The following is a 17684-nucleotide window of genomic DNA, read 5'->3' as shown; positions in this document are numbered from 1 at the left end:
AGCGTACACGATATTTTATACAGCGACGATTTGGACATTACCATCCACTTAGGGGCCGACGTGGATGTACGGTTAAGTGCGGACACTAACAAATATATGATCTGTCTGCAGTGGGGCTTATGGTGGACGCACTCCGGCTGGGAAACGGTGTAGTCGTCATCAAGATTAGGCCTTGCCCGTTCATGAGTTCCGCAGCCAACTAAACAAGCTATGTGATCACTAAACCGTACTCTAACCCAACTGGCCATGTTGGTCGGAAAACTGGGGATGACGAGTATGACGCTGTAATTGCATCGGTTTGATGTCTCAACGCAGGACTCTTGGGAGAAGATCTGCCCCTCCGATTGCGCCGAACTTGATGGTAATCTCACATCTAGTTCTCCACTGGTTAAATGAAGTTACGGGTAGTGCTTAGGGCTCCTTGAAACACGAGCATAAGGAAATATCCTACTTTGAGGCCCTTTCATTAGCTCAGAGCTCTCATAATGTACTGCTATGTACACGAAGTGGTAGCCGGGAATATCCGAGTTATCAAGCGAAGTGGTTACCCAAACTGCATGATGAAAGGGTTCTGGTTTCGAGAGTGCACATTTGTGGTAATGTGGTTCTTCGTAAATGAAGGAAAAGGGGCCTCCCACCTCTACTGATATCGTTATAGATAGATGCCAGGAATTATTATTTGTGTCCAAGCCTTCAGAACATTGCAATAAAAAAAAAATGCTATAACTTAGTAACCAAGCAATAGCTCTCAGGAAAATCTCCCCCTCCCCCCCCCCCCCACACACACCCTCTCCCAACAAGATGATATAAAATGTCATTTATTTATTCTCCTGAAACTGGCACATTTTACGGAACCCCACTTTATAAGTGGCAGTTGTACTTCCTTACGGTTATTCCATTCACAAGAAATAATGCGTGGAACAAACTAGCATATGCTAAATTCTTTAAAGCTCTCATTTTTGAAAATAAGCACTCAAAAGCAAGCAGACATCTGATGTAGCTCAATCAGAGGTATATAATAAACGTGAGTTGAACAATTCTTTAAAAAAAAAATAAATTGCTTGGTCATTCACGTGCATTACTATAGGTGAATTCATGCTAGGTTTTGCGGCATGGAGATTTTTTTTTTTTCGTTTTTACATTTACGTCCACGTGTGGGGAGATTGAAATTCGCATTCAAGATTTGAGTTTATCCAGGGCCTGTCCGCAATGAGAGTGCAAAAACACTCTCTAATAGATTCTTACTTGCACGCTGAGACCATTGTTTGTAGATAAATGAGCTTTATCAAATGTTATTCATGGTACATCCGTATACAGTCTAGCAACCTGCATCTCGTCTCTGGATTAATCCAGCCTGCTGCCACCCCTCACTGCTTAGATATAAAGCTTAAATTTTTTAGCCTAACTATTCAAGCCCGAACCAAACAGTTGGTTGACCTGTGTTCGGAATATATAGAAAAGGTGTCAGGTCAGCAATGTATTTCAATGTCTGTGGATGTCATACCGACCTTCTTTAACGTGTGTGTTCGTGGGTAGAGTGTAGGGGACGGGCACACTTCAGACTCATCATGTGATGTAATGAAAGCAAGAAAATAATTATTAAAGCATATAATTTAGTAGTCAAAGAAAAATCAAGGAGAGCGATAAATTTTTGCTATCCGCAGTATTAACAAGTTCAAGCACCCAGTCAAGCCCTCATCCTACCTCTGCGCTGATATTACAAAATTTTCCCGATATTCTGCTGACACCATGATTTATTACCCGAATGGAACGCCAACTTTTTGCAAGCATTTTCTATTATCGCGAATGCTGTAAAACTGGCACTTTACGTTGTGCTGTACCTGTTTATTACCACGCATAAACAACTTGTCTCACGTAGCATGTGTCGTGCAGCTCAGCTTACTAGTCATTATCTGTTCGGTGCTGCTCAGCTAGACACGCCTTTGAGAAAAATAATAATCTTTCCATTACAAATATTAGGTGCCGTATATACACGCTTCATAGTAAAAAAATGGACGTTACATTGAAAAGCTCGCCGCCGTAAAATTTTCTCCAATTTTCGCTCAGTGCTGTTTTTCTTTTTTTTACTTATACAGGACAAAAAAGAGCGAATTCAGTATGCCCTCAAAATAACAGGAATTATTGATTGCTAAGACGGGTACGACAAGAACGCTGTCTCACTGTATCGTCCTCCTTCGGGACCAGAAAATGACAGCAATAGCTCCAGACAACCTTTTGCCTCTTAATGCTTTTCAAACATAACTTCAAGATCAGGTGACCACATGGGGTATAGCCACACGATCCGGAATGCTCAGACAATACAAACTGCCCATGTACGAATTATGCACATCGCCATGTTGGCTATTGCGTCGTGCTGTGGAGCATTCGCAGTACGCGCGGAACTCGGAAGCCACAGAACGCACTGTTTAATAGATCAGCTCACCTCAACTCACAGCACATCCATATCAGGCGTGTGTGATATATAGGTAGACACATTGCGCAGTACTGATCGAGACCTAATGGTCTGAAATCAGTGAAAGTGAGGCTGAAGAGTATTGAAGCTGGTAGGTTAATCCCTAAGGGTCTAATGGCTACCTTACAAGCAGCGCAGGATGAAAGCGAAAAAGGCAGAATGAGTGCGTGCTTCGTTATATAAATTTACGCTATCTTGCATGGCGTAACACGTGCCAAAGCTATCGTTAACGTTCACGCATGATGGGACAATGGTGAAGGAATAAACTTGCGGCCCGATTCCTTATCCTACAACCTGTCTTTAACATTACAAGTTACCTACAGTGAGTCGGCGGTTCCACTCGGTAACCTCTGACCGAGAAAAGCTTGATGGATTCTTCGTTTTACCTTGCGACCTAGGCGCACCGATAAATAGCACGATCTTTGGCTCTGAAAACAGTTTTCGGCTCCAACGGATAGCTCCGAAGCCGTGTGACCCCAGTTAAAGAATTCCCGTTGTCAGCATGATGCCGCAGGAAACGGGTAAAGCCTCGATGAGCGTCGCTAGTATTATCCACCCCTTTTAGCGCCTCCGACTCGGCTTGCAGCCTCCTCTCTACTGCCTCATGAAATCGGGCGACCAATGAGACATTCACCTCCTCCCCTTTCCGGCCATGCGGACTCAAAGCCACGCCTCAAGCTCAAACCGACGACGGCGAAACGCAAACACCCCGCCTACCGAAAGACGCGACAAAGCTGTCCCATTCATGAAACGCGCCGGCGTCCCCAAGACCCACGAAAAGCAGCAGCCGTCGTCGTCGTCTCGGTAGCATCAGTAACAGTAGTCATCAAGCCCTTCTTCCACGTGTTCTATTCCTGGGCCGCTAAGCTCCCTGAACAGAGGCGAGAGCACAGTGAAGGCCCGTTGTAAAAAGGCTCGGCGCGCAAAGCGAAGAAAAGCGTCGTCACACCGTAGAAAAACAGAGACGGTAAACGGAGGAGCGGGGAGGGTAATGACAGATCGGTTCAGGGCCTCCACTTGCGACTCAACGTTGCCGCTGCTCCCGTGTTTCTTGAAGATGTGACTCGGAGTCAGAGGCGGGGGCTACACTCCCTAAACCATGTGTATCACCTCGCCGTGCTCCTAGAAGAAGCGGCTAGACCAAACGATGCACCGCTAGACGAGTACACTGTCAGTGTTTGTGGAAGGAGAAACCACGTAATGCGGAGACGAGGGAAAAGGATGAGCGGAGAGGGAGCACTTTTTCTCTCAGGCTAGCCAAAAAAGTTGCCGTCTGCCACAGGGGCCGGTGATTGTCGCAAAATAACGCGCTTTCGTCAGCGTCCGGGTCCCGGCTTCAGACGATGCAGAACCGAGAAATAAAGAGAGGAGGTGATGGCAAGCGGAAAGACCATACAGCCGAGACAGATTGAATGAGGAAGAGAACAACGGAGAGGGAAGGTGCACACCTCTGAGGTCCAACCATTTGTCCGTTACAGAAGAAGAAATCCACGAGAGTGCTGGAGTGGCAGGATTAAAGCTCTGGGGAGAGGGTTCCATGACAGGAAGGAGTGTGCGGCAAGTCGAGGACCTTCCCGACGCTACCAGGACAGCAGGGAGTCATTAGCCACTCTTTGCAGACGGCGCACTGGAAAAGACTCTACGCAGTCGTTGTAGGTTTCGACTACTCCAGCTCACAAGGATGCAGACGAGGGAGCCCGAAGATGGGCTCAGATATGTGCAAAAGAAGACAGACCGCCAAGCTGACGCTAAGTGAACGGTGAGCCAGACGATCGAGTCGGATGATAGAGTCAGCCGTAACGAGACTTTTGCCACTGTGAAGAAGTGCTGAGTTGAGCAGTGTGTAAGTACTGATAGGTCATAGCGATAGAGACGGCACAAATAGGCGAGTGCAAGTTAAAAGGGTCTTTGCGTCGGTGAAGCAGCGTTCTTCGTTAAGAGACCAGGAGTCGGGACTGTTCTTCAACGAGGCGTTTGCGTTGTTTGGAGTGCGCTAACGATCCGAAGAAGTTTTCAGTTGTTGGAGCAGCAGGGTTAAAAGAAAGTCAGCTCTCCGAGCAAAGAACAGTATTCGAGTTGTATCAGCATATTGTACGCTGGCCGTTCACTTACTCACAAGAACGCTACCGGCGGTGGTCGGTCTACAGCAAGAAGTCATTGGCAAGCAGGAAATAAGAATCACTTATGTACTGCTGACTATCCTGTTGCATCAAAAAGGAGTACAAGACGAGACCCTTCGTGACGGTTTTCCTTGCGCAGACATCTAACAAGAGTGCGATTTGAAGCGCGCAGAAAAACGATTTCGACGACTGGATTCAAGTTGGTTTCCGAAGGACTCTCTTTGGAATGTGTTTAGTCGACAAACAGAAGTGGTGGGTCTTTATGGCCCATAACAAAATGTGAAATCAGTGTAAATAGTGATACAAAAAGGGAACGTCGTCTTCAAGGAGCCAACGTTCTGTCACATGGTCATACCATCCGATGCTCTGGCAAAGCATCCACAACAAAACTCTTTCCAAGTTTTGCGACCACTCAGAAAACGAATACACGGGGTCAGCGAGACACTTCCAAGGGACAGTAAGAAGTTTCCACCGATACTTTAAGAAGTCAGCTTTCAACCTGAAGTCATATCGGCCGCACAGCAGCAGCAAAAGCGTTCAAAGATATTTACCTGCAATGTGAGAAGAAGGCGGCGTTCGCGTCCAACATCATTGAAGACCAACGAACTGGAGACGCCCGTGCAGGAGAAGCACAAATAAGTGAGCCACACTATTTCTTATCTCTAGTTTAAAAGAGATATTCTATATGACGGTCTGCCAAATAATGAAGGAATGTCAAATGCGATATATAGATAATTAAGATTAACTTTTTCAGACTAGGTACTTACAACTTCGGGAAAACCGGAGCTAGGTGTTAAAAAACTGTCATAAGCTACCAAATCAAATGCATTTCTGGCTATTGCACTCGAATGAGAAAATATGACGATCTTGCCTTCCCTCTGCGTCTGTAAGTGGTGGCTTGCTGTGAGAACTGCAATGCGAGTCTAGATTCTCTACTTTGCTCTGTTTAGAGAGCAGTTTTTTTCCAGTGTTCAGTGTCCTACATGTTCACTCTGATTACCCACTAGTTGTAATGCTGTAACAAAAAACTTATTTCATTTGCACATAGTTCGTGAACCTTGGCCTGTATGTTGATTTGCGCTATAATACGTAAAGGCTTTCGAAGTGAATCTAATCAGTCATGGCTGAGTTGTTTGGGTGCCCGTCTCGACTGCGGGAGGTGGTTAGTTCGAAACCCGCCCCCGAACACCCAACGTTAAAATTGGTACAAGCGTCCCCCGGCCCGGCGCCCGGCTCTTTCAGGGGTGTGCGTTTGGAAGAGGCTCTGCTAACCCTGCTGTGCTCCTTCGAGGGCTTAAAGTTTCGAACAACTAATGGCTTGCAAAGACCGGGCTGACAGAAGAAATATGATCCGAGGAGCTTTAGAACCTGCTTCAAAGTTGTAAATGGAAGGAAAGCTTACCGGATTGATTTTCTCATGGCGCTGATAGTTTCCCGGAACTAATTCGTTCAACGATGACCTAGCGTGCGGAAGAAATTCGAGATATGTTGCAGCCTCTATTACGCGATGCTATTCGGTTGCTCTAGGATGAGTTAATCCAGGCTAGCATTACAAACGACTGCCTGAACAGTGTAACACGATACCGGAGCACATGTTGGCTGATTGCGATGCGCCTGGAACTTGACACGGAGCGGAAGGCTGAAAGGCTTAAGTGGAGAGGCCGACAAGCTCGGAAAGAGATCTCACGTTGTTGTCTGGTGGGGTGGGGAAAATGTAACGCCTACAGATGGCGACCCACGGAGAAGGAACTAGTCACGCTACAAGCTTCTGTTTCGAATCACTAACGCATGTACAGTGTTAGGTGCACTATGCGCCCCAAAAATGATGAAAAGTTTGTGTGAGTGTGGCAAATTATTCACGCAGTAGAAATAGTTATGGTGAGACATGCAATACAGTCGTTTGCTGCTATGCTGTCAATTACATGAACATGCTGGCAGAATGAAATGTGTAAAGTTTCATTAGCTGTTGTAACGGGTTCACGACGTGAAACTTCGGAAAGAACTATAAGGTCCAATACATATGGAAAGCTGGGTAAGAATGTTAGCTAAATATGGGTCCATAATGCGCACTTACGACTCATGTCACGCGGAGCCAAATTATTTATTAACCGTAAAAATATGGCCACCTCGGCTAAGATGCAATCCCACATCCTTGGGGGGAACATTCGAACGACCAAGCCATTGACATGCCTCGCGAATCACTGCCGCTTTTGACCCAGGAGCATATTGACATATTTTGTGGCGCAGATTATTTTTTTTTTCTGAAGAGAGAACACTGCACTTCGCACCGAAACTTTGGCAACACGCTCCGCGGTATGATTTTGAAAGTGGTGCGTTAGGCGATTTTAAATGTTCTCAATTGTCAAAAGGATCATTCTTCCCTGATTTATAATGCAAAGTAGCTCCGATTTCCTTGAAATGGAGTACTGACCAAATGAGCAGTGAAATCTAGAATATTCACAAATACGTCGCATTATATTCAATATCGTTCCAGATCGATTGTAACTGTATTAGTATTTCTAATTGTTTAGCCGTTATGGAACTCTGCTGTTAAGTTCGAGTTCTAGGCTTGGAGTAACTGGAAGCATACTAAGTAGCGCCTGTTTGTTTTCTCTGTAGAAAAACACCAGGATTCCCACCGAGCACAAACAGTTCTAAGTGATGTACGCAAATATGCGACCCAGAACCGATACAAGACATATGAGCTCCAAATTTAGTAGGCGAACACCTCCTATTTTACACAGTTTGAGCAACTGGAAGAATAACAGGCTAGACAGCTGACATAGACATACTCATGCAGAGTAAAAGGTTTACTACGTGACTGCTTTGGAATGTAGTAAATTTAGATGTAAAATTTTGAAATAAAAATCTCGAAATCGATTTTTTATGAAAACGAGGCTCAGGGGAATACATGAATCAATAAGCAATTTTATTCTGCTTTTCCACACCGTAATCTGTATTGGAGAGTCAGTGACCATTACGCCATAGCAAAATTTATTGGGCTTGCCGAGCCTAAGCAAAAACTCACTATCATATAGATGGCACTACGTACGATGATTGCGAGCCTGGTTTTACCGATGGCAGCAAGCAGAGCTGAAGCAGAGACGCCACGTCACGTATTATGGCGATTCAGAATGAAGCTTCATAAATTTTGTTCTTGCATTTCCTTCAGTAAAAAAACATTCAGAGAGTTAACCGTTAAGCGGCAGAATTCATGGGCACTTATCTACCGAACGGACAGTTTTACTGCCACCATTTTCTAACATCCTTTCTTCCTATTATTATCAGACAAACGGGCCTGCAGAATCTGTGCGCACTCCACTTGAGGCTCTGAACCAAGGTATTGAAGTCATCGCTCGTTTCTGCAAACTGGCTTTTCCCTCCATTCACTTTGGCTGACGCTACAAAGCCTAGCTGCTCCGGCACGCTTTGAATGGTCCCTCCTCAGATCTGACAGTAAATTGGGCTACCTAACTAAAACCATCCAGTCTTTCGAAAGCGCCAAAGATTATCAGAGCTGTTAGTATATAAAAACGTGGTCAGTGGTTTGATGAAGTTAGGCCTGCTGGACTATTTAGTGTAGCTTTACTAGACTTATGATTAAACCAGCTAATAGAGACAAAGAACACTTTCAGATGGCCACAACTTTTGGCGGCAGCTATGCAGTTCTTTGACGCCAACTTTATAGCTCTAACTAAGCTGTACAGTTTTATACTGTATAGAAGTACTTGCGAATTTTATGGGGGCGGTAAAACAGCGTTCACTGCACTGCTCTGAGCACACGTATGGATAATTAAACGGAGAGCTTAGCTAATAAATCTTTACCACCCAGTGTGGAGAGGCCTCAGTTTCTACTTCGGCTACACAGGTTAGAAAGGGAGTGAACAACTCAAACTGTGGCCATGAATACGAACAAGAAATGTAAAACCCGCGAGAAACTATTCAACTGGTCGTATTTGAAACGCGAAACGTTCAGCTTGCCTTGAATATCACATGCAATGCCTAGAACAAAGACCAAACAATAAAGAACAGCCGTGCTTCTCAATAATAATTTTAGGAAGTGGAATTTTAACTTAACCATAGCAATAGAGAGACGTAATTTGAAGTCAAGGTGAGTCGTTGCTTCTGATAACAATGATAAAGAACGGATGCACAAGACAAATAGGTGTGGTGGTATAGCATTCTTCTGTTGCTTTCTCATGGAGTCAGCAGCAGCCAGATTTCTTTTAAACTCTCACAATTATTTTGATTCTCTTTAGCAAGTTCTCCCCTATTCATTTGGAGAAAAAGACGAAGACGTCGTTCACACTGCAGCTGTTTACGAGACATTTCTATAAATTTCTACTTCGTTGTGGCGGCGTGAAAGGTTCGCTTCCTGGTAAATACTTGTTGACGCTTCACTGAAAGCTGCACATTAAAATGCAGCATGCTAGTTCTTCCTGCGTTTAACGGCTTGCGGATGCTTCTCTAAAAGTGACAGATTAAAGGCTAGTAAACTCACCATCGACTCAACCATGTGTAAAAATCACTTTAGGAAGGCTGCTGTAACCCTGTTATACCAGCCTTCGCAAGAACGGTTCTTGAAGAAAACTGAGGCGAAAAGAGCCACAGTATAGTCAGCTTTTAAAACTATTGCGAAATCACGCGAGATATCTTCTGAAGAAACCATTCCCAAAGATAACATGTTCAGTAAAGCAGCCGAGATAAGGATACAAGTGCATATCTTGGCTGCTGAAAACTTTGTGCCCGGCTGCAGACCTAAGTCGCGTCTATAATGAATTATTAACAGCGGCACCGGAATAATTTATTAAGAGAACACGGCCAAAAAACGAATGATGGTGCAATACTTGATATTTAGAATGATATTATATATTGAGAACGTTTGCACGTGGTTTACGCTGCTCTAAGGAATTTTGCAGTCTGAAAACTGAAAACGAACTTGCCTCTCTGAAATTAAAGAACCAATGTGCCCTAAGGATCATAAACAAGAATCACGTCGCTTGCAGTTAAAGTTATTTTTTCTGTGACAATATTATCTTGCGGAGAGCACTGCGCAGGCCACGCTGGCACATGCATTGAATTCGTCCACGGGAGCCCGAAAACAACGTTCGCCAGCAGTGAGGTTGGCGCATGACATTTGAGTGTAACGGCACCCCCGTGCGAGCCATATTTTAGACGCGATCTTTTCTTACAGGAACAGCGGTTAGCTGACCGAAAAAATGGTAAAGCGGCCCAGATCACCCGAATAGTTTCCGGCTGGTTAAGGGAATCTGCTCTGAAGTAATCCCATTAACAATTGATATTAACAGCGCTGTTTGACACAAATGTGCCAAACATGCAATTCCAAACGTATCAAAAAGTTTTTTTTGTTTTTTTTGGAATTCATTTATGAGGCTTAACGTGCCAAAACGACTGCAGCTACGAGGGTCGCCGTAGTAAAGGGCTCCGGAATTTTCGATCGCCCGCTGGTGTTTTTCAACGCGCACTGACTTTGCATAATACATTGGCGTCTTGCCTGTCGCCTCCATTAAAAATTGGTGGCAGCGTCTCCCCCCCCCCCCCCCCCCCCTAGGTTCAATCAGTATTCTAGCGCCCTAAACACTGAGCCATTAAACTTCATCGGATATAAGATAGTGCGGTTATTGTATAATACAATCATTAATTAATTGATAAAGGACTATTTTAAAGCAGTCAACGACACGAAATGTTCGTTACGTTATTAAATTTCGTTCCAGGTCACAAGGCTACATTGCAAAGTTCAAAGTCAAAAACATATATCCCAAGTTTTCAAAATCCGATGCAGCATCCGGGTTCGAGGTATTGAAGTGATAAAGATAATCTTGGCCGCTTTTTAATTAAGCCTTTTTTCGTTGCTCAACGGTGGTACGGTTTCGCTGCATGCGTTCGGTATTGGAAACAACACCGACGCCTTCTACGTCATAACGCACATAAGCTGCATAACTGTGTCCCTCAATTGTTATTCTAGTCACGCCAAATCACCCATCGGCAGAGTTTAAAATCAACGTAAAATGTTTTATAAACTTTATTTTCCAGCTCTATATCTCTATCTAAAGTACAAATATCTACGTATGAGGTACAGCGTATGAAACAGTGTTTAATTTCGTATATTAAGGGAGCAAATGAAGCTCAAGGAAAGCGCCTCAAAAGAGAATAAATTGGCCTATTTATTTTAATACCTAATAATTTATTACCATCACTATAATGTTTTGCTGTTCGCATCCTAATACACGTTTAAATGCTGCGGAAATTTCACCGCACCTTTTGACAACAAATGGGCATCGAATATCTTAGAAAACATTGAGATATGGGCAGCGGTGTTCCGAACTTTTTATCCATTGCGAACCCAGATGTAAAAGGTAAGGTATTGTTCACAATTTCAAGTTAGACGTTATGCGTCTAAAGGAGGTTACAGGTAAAAACCGCGCTTAAAATAGGTATTGTGGCTTATTTCCCGCCTTTTATTCTTCTGAGTGCAAATATGCATGTACAGCTAGGCTTAGTAACAAGTCTTCCAGCCATGAAAGTGTTTTTAGTAGACATAGGGGGTTGCTAACATCAAGTTTATAAATTATAACCCCGTTACGATTGCTGCCCTGAGTACCTTCTGCACTGGATAGGGCGTCTCCTTTGGGACTCTAGCACTGGACTCAAGAACAGCGACGTTCAAATTCGGGCGAATTTTTTCATTCATTCATTCATTCATTCATTCATTCATTCATTCATTCATTCAAATTCGGGCGAAAGAGAAAAGCACACTCGTTGTCACGGAATGAAAGACGAATCTGGCCCAAACAAGTGCCTTGCAGTCGATGTTGCTATGGAAACATAGGGGCGGGAGAAGTATACACTAGCATTTTATCGTTTGGTTGTTTTTTATTTACGTGAATGTGTCTTGGTAAGCAGAGGTTGAGGCCTAACCACTGCGACGGTTATTCCTTTTTGCTTCCTGTAAATAGTCGCCCCATGACTGTACAAAACAATAAACATCAAAAGACAACTACAGTACGCAAGATATACTAGAGAGAGAACTGCCACACAAACGCTAATACATAGAATGAAACTTACAGAAAAGTATATAAATACCGGAGCATGTCATCCACGATATCGACTTCAAACGTTTTGTATTTCTTCAGTTCCAGAAGTATTAGCAAGAGCTCTGCTGCCACAATCGAAACTTCAATAGGTGACATTTTCTGCCATTTGAAAACAGATGCAAGTAGAGCACAAACACTGTGTGAAGGTAAATCAGGATGTTTAGAACGCGTTGCTGAGAAAAAAAAATAATTGTAACCAAGATGTTGGTTATGTGCAGTATGGGAAAACTATTGCGAGAACGTTTTGCGCGCTAGTTGGTGCAATACTGAAATTGGTTCACTGCGCAAACAGACAAACACAGGAAAGAACAAAGAGACAAGACAGAGCGCTAACAACTCATGTATTTTATTGAACTATCAGTCGCTTATAACAGCAGCTGCTCATATCAACAATAGCGGAACGACAGGGAAACGTAGGAAGAAATCAAAACAACCAATATCCTACCATCGCACGAAGTGAAGACGTACAACTAGTTTTCTTATAGCACGAGGTACTTCAGTTCTTCTGTTCTGTAAGAAAATCTGTAAGAAAAATGAGACATATTTTAACGGAATATGTCAACGCCGTAACATCTATTATCTCTTTTTAGTACGGTTTTTAGATAATGAAAGTAATTTGAAAGAATGTGCGATTGTCATCAGTAAAATACGACTTGAAGATTAGCAGCTCTAAAGGAGGGCAATGCTGCAAAATAGTGAAACAAGATGGTGAGCCGATGAACACAGGAAAAAGAAAACATAACCCGTGGTGATGAGAGATGGCTTTGCAATGAATGTCGGCGGGCTCAGCGTGAGCGCTCCTTCCCCATTCCACTGCGCGATTCTTTTTTCTCGTCCATAACCATAACAGGGGCCACCGAGAGGTGGTCGCGATAGAGGACAAAAAAGAATGCCGTAGTGAATACGATACATGACGTGATGCTGTGCTTGACTGGTCCACAGTTCCACGTGGTCGACAGGATCGTCCTCTTTGTACGCGCCAGCAATCGGTTCCGAAATTGATAAGTGCAGACGATCGGTATTAATGCGAAAGCACTCATATGATCGTCAGAACCGAGCAATGATCTTGCTTGTGCCTCACTCCTGGTTGGCGCACCAAATCATGACGTCACAGTTGACGTGTCCTTGCGCGTGCAGTTCAAACGGTGCTTTCACATGATATCATAGGACTAATCAGGTTGCAACCTGGATAGGTACTGTTGTAGATTCAGGCAAGAATCTGCAAACAGAACCACGAGAAGGAAGACAAGGTTGGAGACTGGGACGCGCGGGAGATACTGAGCGCCATGTTGGGACATTGACAGTCGTTGGAACAGCCTGGTATTATTCGTATTCAGAGACGGCCTAGGTGTATACTCTTCTTCTTCTATAGATCCCAGCAAAGCCATCAGACGCTTGTATGTTAGATTGTAGTCCTTTCATACTAAAAATAATAGCGCTAAAGTGGAGCGAATTCCAACGCAAGAATTATTTGTGGTTGTTGTTGTTGTTGCTGTGCCCTTTGACTTGTGGGAAGCGAGTTCGGAAGGTCCTTGTTATCGCCCCAGCAGATCGCCCAAATGCTTTGGCGCAAATGCTGTCGCAAATACTGTCGCATGCCTTTCTGGGTTAAAGCTTACGTTGATACCGCCATTTTTTCCCTTTACTACCATTACAGGAGGGGAGAAATAAGACGATGCAGCTCTCCCACAGGTGGTTCTATCTGGCACATAGGCTGAAAGGTTACTGAACTACGGTTTTCAAAATTCAAACAACATACCCAGCTTTCTACTTAAATGCTACTGTCCAGGCACAAACAGAGATATTTCTTAGCAAGAGCATAGCTTACAGTTAAAAAGAATCACGCGAGTGAATTAGATTCGAAAGCAGTTACGCTTGGAATTGCGATTAAGCAAGAATTCTGTGTTTCTGTCTACACCTAGACGTCACTGCTGACCGTAGCATTACATTTGTTTAAGAACATGACGATTGCCTATAGGCATTACTTGCATATTTTTAAAAATTTTTCAGTCAGGTAATAGAAATATAAAAAAAACACTACCGAGCACAGTGCTGCCAACCGCCGTTTCGCTCACAAAATAGATGCTTCTAGATCTTTCAATGCATTTATTCTTTTCCAGTCGACATAACCACTATTTCTTTTCCAGTATGAACAACATTATTTTAGCTGTTGAAAGAAAGTGGTAGTTTTTCATACAGATATAATAGACGTTTTGCCAGACACATTGTTCTGTTTAGAGTAATTACAGTAGATAAGGCGAATCCTGCCGGAAATGCTACTGACTCCGCTGAAAGCCGAATAGGGCCCCCAAAGGCCACTGCCGTAGTTACGTCAGGAATCCGAGCACTTCTACTGTAACACCGACCCGTGGCTATTGCTCGAGCCGGGAAAATTTGCTAGCCGTACGTGCAACAGGCCCCGATCACGTGCGGGAGGGATTCACTGGAATGTTAGGAACGTGACATAGCTGCCTTCGAGGACCTACAGAATGCAGGGGGAAAGGAACCCGGGTGGAGGTCAGCTATGCTATCAAGCGAGGTTATCGCTGCTGCACGTCACTCTCGCCTGCAAACGACAAATAGAAAAGGAATAGCCTGGGCTAAGGGGACGGCAATCATGGCGGTGGGGACAACCTGCAACGCGTACTGGTCTGGCGGCGCGTTGTGTTGCCTTTTCTGGGAGTAACTCGAGAACCGTGGGTTCGGCGGGTGGCGGCATTCTTACGCGATCACGTCCGGTATAGTGTTCGAGCTTATGAGCTGAGCGCCTGTACGACGTTCGGGAATTATATTCCTCTGGTGGGAGAGTGCCGCTTTGCCGTATGTGCGCTTTGCTTACTTGGCGCTCGCAGCTTTGGTGAGATTCGGTCATGTGATGGGAAATGTTTTCATACATTTGCTGCATACATTACTGCACTTAACACAAAACAAGCTCCATAAAGTAAAGAAAAACACATAGCATTTTCCTGTAATCAAACTTGCAGACTTCATCATGAGCTGTAGCGTTTTCAGTGAGTTTTGAAAAGGGACCACGAAAAGAAACAAAAACGTTTAGGGCGGCATCAAAGTTCTGCCGGATGAGCGTGACGCGATAGCGGACTGTGCGCCTCTCCAGGTACACACATATTCTTTGGCGTACCCTCCTAACATAGCCCTTTACGTGAGAGGCAACACGAGACGCACACATAAACCCGCTTATTTCTGGGCAGAGCAGGCGTTGCTTGGGTGCCGTTGGTGGTGGCGTATTCGATTCGTAACCTACAAGCCACGGGCTCGAAACCCTGTAAAAATGCAAAATTCCAAATGTTTTTCTTTCAGCTAGGTTTCTTACTTTACAAAAGAATCGTGCGTAACATATGCGGCAGGCCATATTTTCTTAATCATTGTCTTGTTTAAATGACTTTAATTGAAAGCGCGACGTCACGTTTCATGTTACCTTTCTCGATTCCCTGATATTTCTGCGATAGGTAAGTTGGCTGTGAACCCTTGACCTTTCCCACTAACTGAGATTTTTGTCACAGATCTATATCCACTCATCCCCTTCCCCCAGTGCAGGGTAGCAAACCGGTTGCTTTTACTGGTTAACCTCCCTGCCTTTCCTCCTCATCTTCCTCCTTGTCACAGATTAACAACGACGACAACTCTTAAGTCGGGTTTTCTGCGACATGGAATCTTCATTCAATCTCTTGAGGTCGTGAACTTGACGACGTTGGCGAATACTGAAAATCATATACGTCATGACGCGACCCCGATCCATTGAAAAATCAGAGAATCTTGTTGCACGTAAACGCTTAAATGAAGCGGTCCAGGCTGCAAATCACACCAAAGGCATGACAGGTCGTTGAGAAACGTATCGTCGATGATGTTACATTTAAAGTGAAGTCATAAAATGCGAATACCGAATGGGCAAAGGGGCTTCGCATGTCTGTATCGTTCCTCCGCATGTTTTTTTATTGGTCTTCAGTCTGTTTTAGAAAATAAACTATATCAATGCTGTTGTAACTATCGCATTATATTGCAGTAGAGCTCTGACAGCAGTTTTCCAATGAAGGAGAACAGCAGTACAAACATTTTACATGGTGAAGCCTATATAAACCTGAAAACATACTTTAAGAGCTGCGGAAACAGTAATAAGCACCCAGCCAATATTTCCAGCGGCCTGTGCAGTAGGTGAGATTTTTGCGGTTTAGAATATATGGAAATGTGGCTAGAATAAAGAGCAAGTGCTATGGCTTAGTTACTATATTTATAGTTTATTTTCTGCCAGTCAATGAAAAAACACATGCTGAGACTTATAGCCAAAACTGAAGCAAGGTTTTAATAATAATTAATGCTGATGCGTGCCAGGATGGGTACTTTGTTCATTACGTTTAATGGAAGAAACCAGCGTAAAAGAACACAACAAGCCACACTAGACCTAACTCAGGAGGATGCTTAATCTTCGCGTTAAAGGGACAGTCTACTGATCTTCACAAAAAGGTTTGTTTGCTTCATTAGAAAAATCCATCTCAATATTGATGAATACCCGGCTGTGGAGATGAGCAAAGCTGCAGAACCATATAAAACTTCTTTTCTTCATATGGCGAATTGTTTACTAGAATGATAGTTTGTGTCGGCAACGTTGTTCACACGGCATACAGCATACAGTAACTCTATGCAGTTTTATGAACACAACGACTGCCGCACCGTTTACGTCGCATGCAGAATGTGTCATTAGATAAGATGCACAGATTTTGTTCAAATTATAACTGAGAGTAGCAAACTAACTTGAAATAGAGTGAGGTGAATTAAACAAAATATATACGGCGACATTTACTGCAGATACCATCAAACGTTTTTGCTTGCATGTATGGCGGCGTCTTTGGTTTTGTGAGTTTAAACTTTTAACTCATTTAAAAAAAAAAAAACATACGAGGAAGATAAAAAAACGTAAATGTAGCAGTAATTTACTAAAAAAGAAAAACTATGTAGCCTAAAGCTGATATGAACACAAATACCTGCCTGTATGGCATGAATCTGTTCTCTCAAAGGAAGGGTCCTTTGAGCAGCGTCACCTGGCGACAAATAGCAGAGATACTTTTAAAAGGAATAAGAGGGGAATGCCAGGCTTTTAAAGCCTGGCATTCCCGTCACTCTTTTTGACGCAGTGAAGTAACACTACGTGTCCTATAGCCGAAACACCAGTTCCAGTAGACTTTGCACGACGTTTTTATTTTTTTTTCTGAAATCTTCCTTTGTGCAATTGACAATGTTGAAATAATTTGCTACCATATTCCCTTGGGCATGCCGTCCATTAGGTTGCAATAAGTGATGTTTTTGATTCCAAATAGGTTTAAATCAGCTTACTTTCCTGGTAAATTCAAATAAATCTTCCTAAGCAAACCGCGAGTCTCTCCCTCAATACTGCCGCTAAGTGGGGAGATCTGCTAGAATATGCCTATATTTTAATGCTCGTGTCCGGCAATAGATTAGCTCTTAAAGAGTTGACGCGATAGCGCCTTTAAATCTGTCGTTTTTGTTCCACAATTTTGAAACTATTCCTCATAACTTATTTCAAATTTTAAAATGTAGTTACTACAGTATCACTAAAAAAACAATGTTAGTAAGCCATGAGCACGATGACATGTTCACTAGGTTTCCCTGTAAACATGCGAGACCCCATACTTCAAGGAAGAACCTGCCAATCACTCTGTATGGTATATGGTTCTTGCCTGTCCACAATAAAGGTGATATGCAAAGCGACATAATCATGTTACTATGGAGTATAGAAATTGAAAAAGGCTGTGAGACACGCTGACGTATATGCTCGCTCAGGGGGAGGGAGTATTTCACTGAATGTATTAACTCGAAGCAAGCCTTGAAGTAAAAGGGAGGAACTTGAACGGATGACAGTTTTGATCCATCTGGCTAACCTAGAACGTTTTCCAAACACAGCGATTCCTTACTTTTACCATACTGTAATCTTCATTGTGAACA

The 17684-nt window shown here is 43.5% G+C and overlaps 1 protein-coding gene across 1 annotated transcript in view; it reads left to right on the top strand.

The window, feature by feature from the left end:
* The window catches only part of LOC146181684 (uncharacterized), a 106224-nt gene that overhangs the window by 42914 nt on the left and 45626 nt on the right, over nt 1-17684 (top strand). The window lies entirely within an intron of this gene.

This window comes from Amblyomma maculatum, chromosome 8 (genome assembly GCF_055883805.1).
Source record: "Amblyomma maculatum isolate TAMU_Amacu chromosome 8, ASM5588380v1, whole genome shotgun sequence".
Taxonomy (NCBI): domain Eukaryota; kingdom Metazoa; phylum Arthropoda; class Arachnida; order Ixodida; family Ixodidae; genus Amblyomma; species Amblyomma maculatum.
The sequence above is the reverse complement of the archived record's forward strand: the minus strand, read 5'-3'. Positions and strand labels throughout refer to the sequence as shown.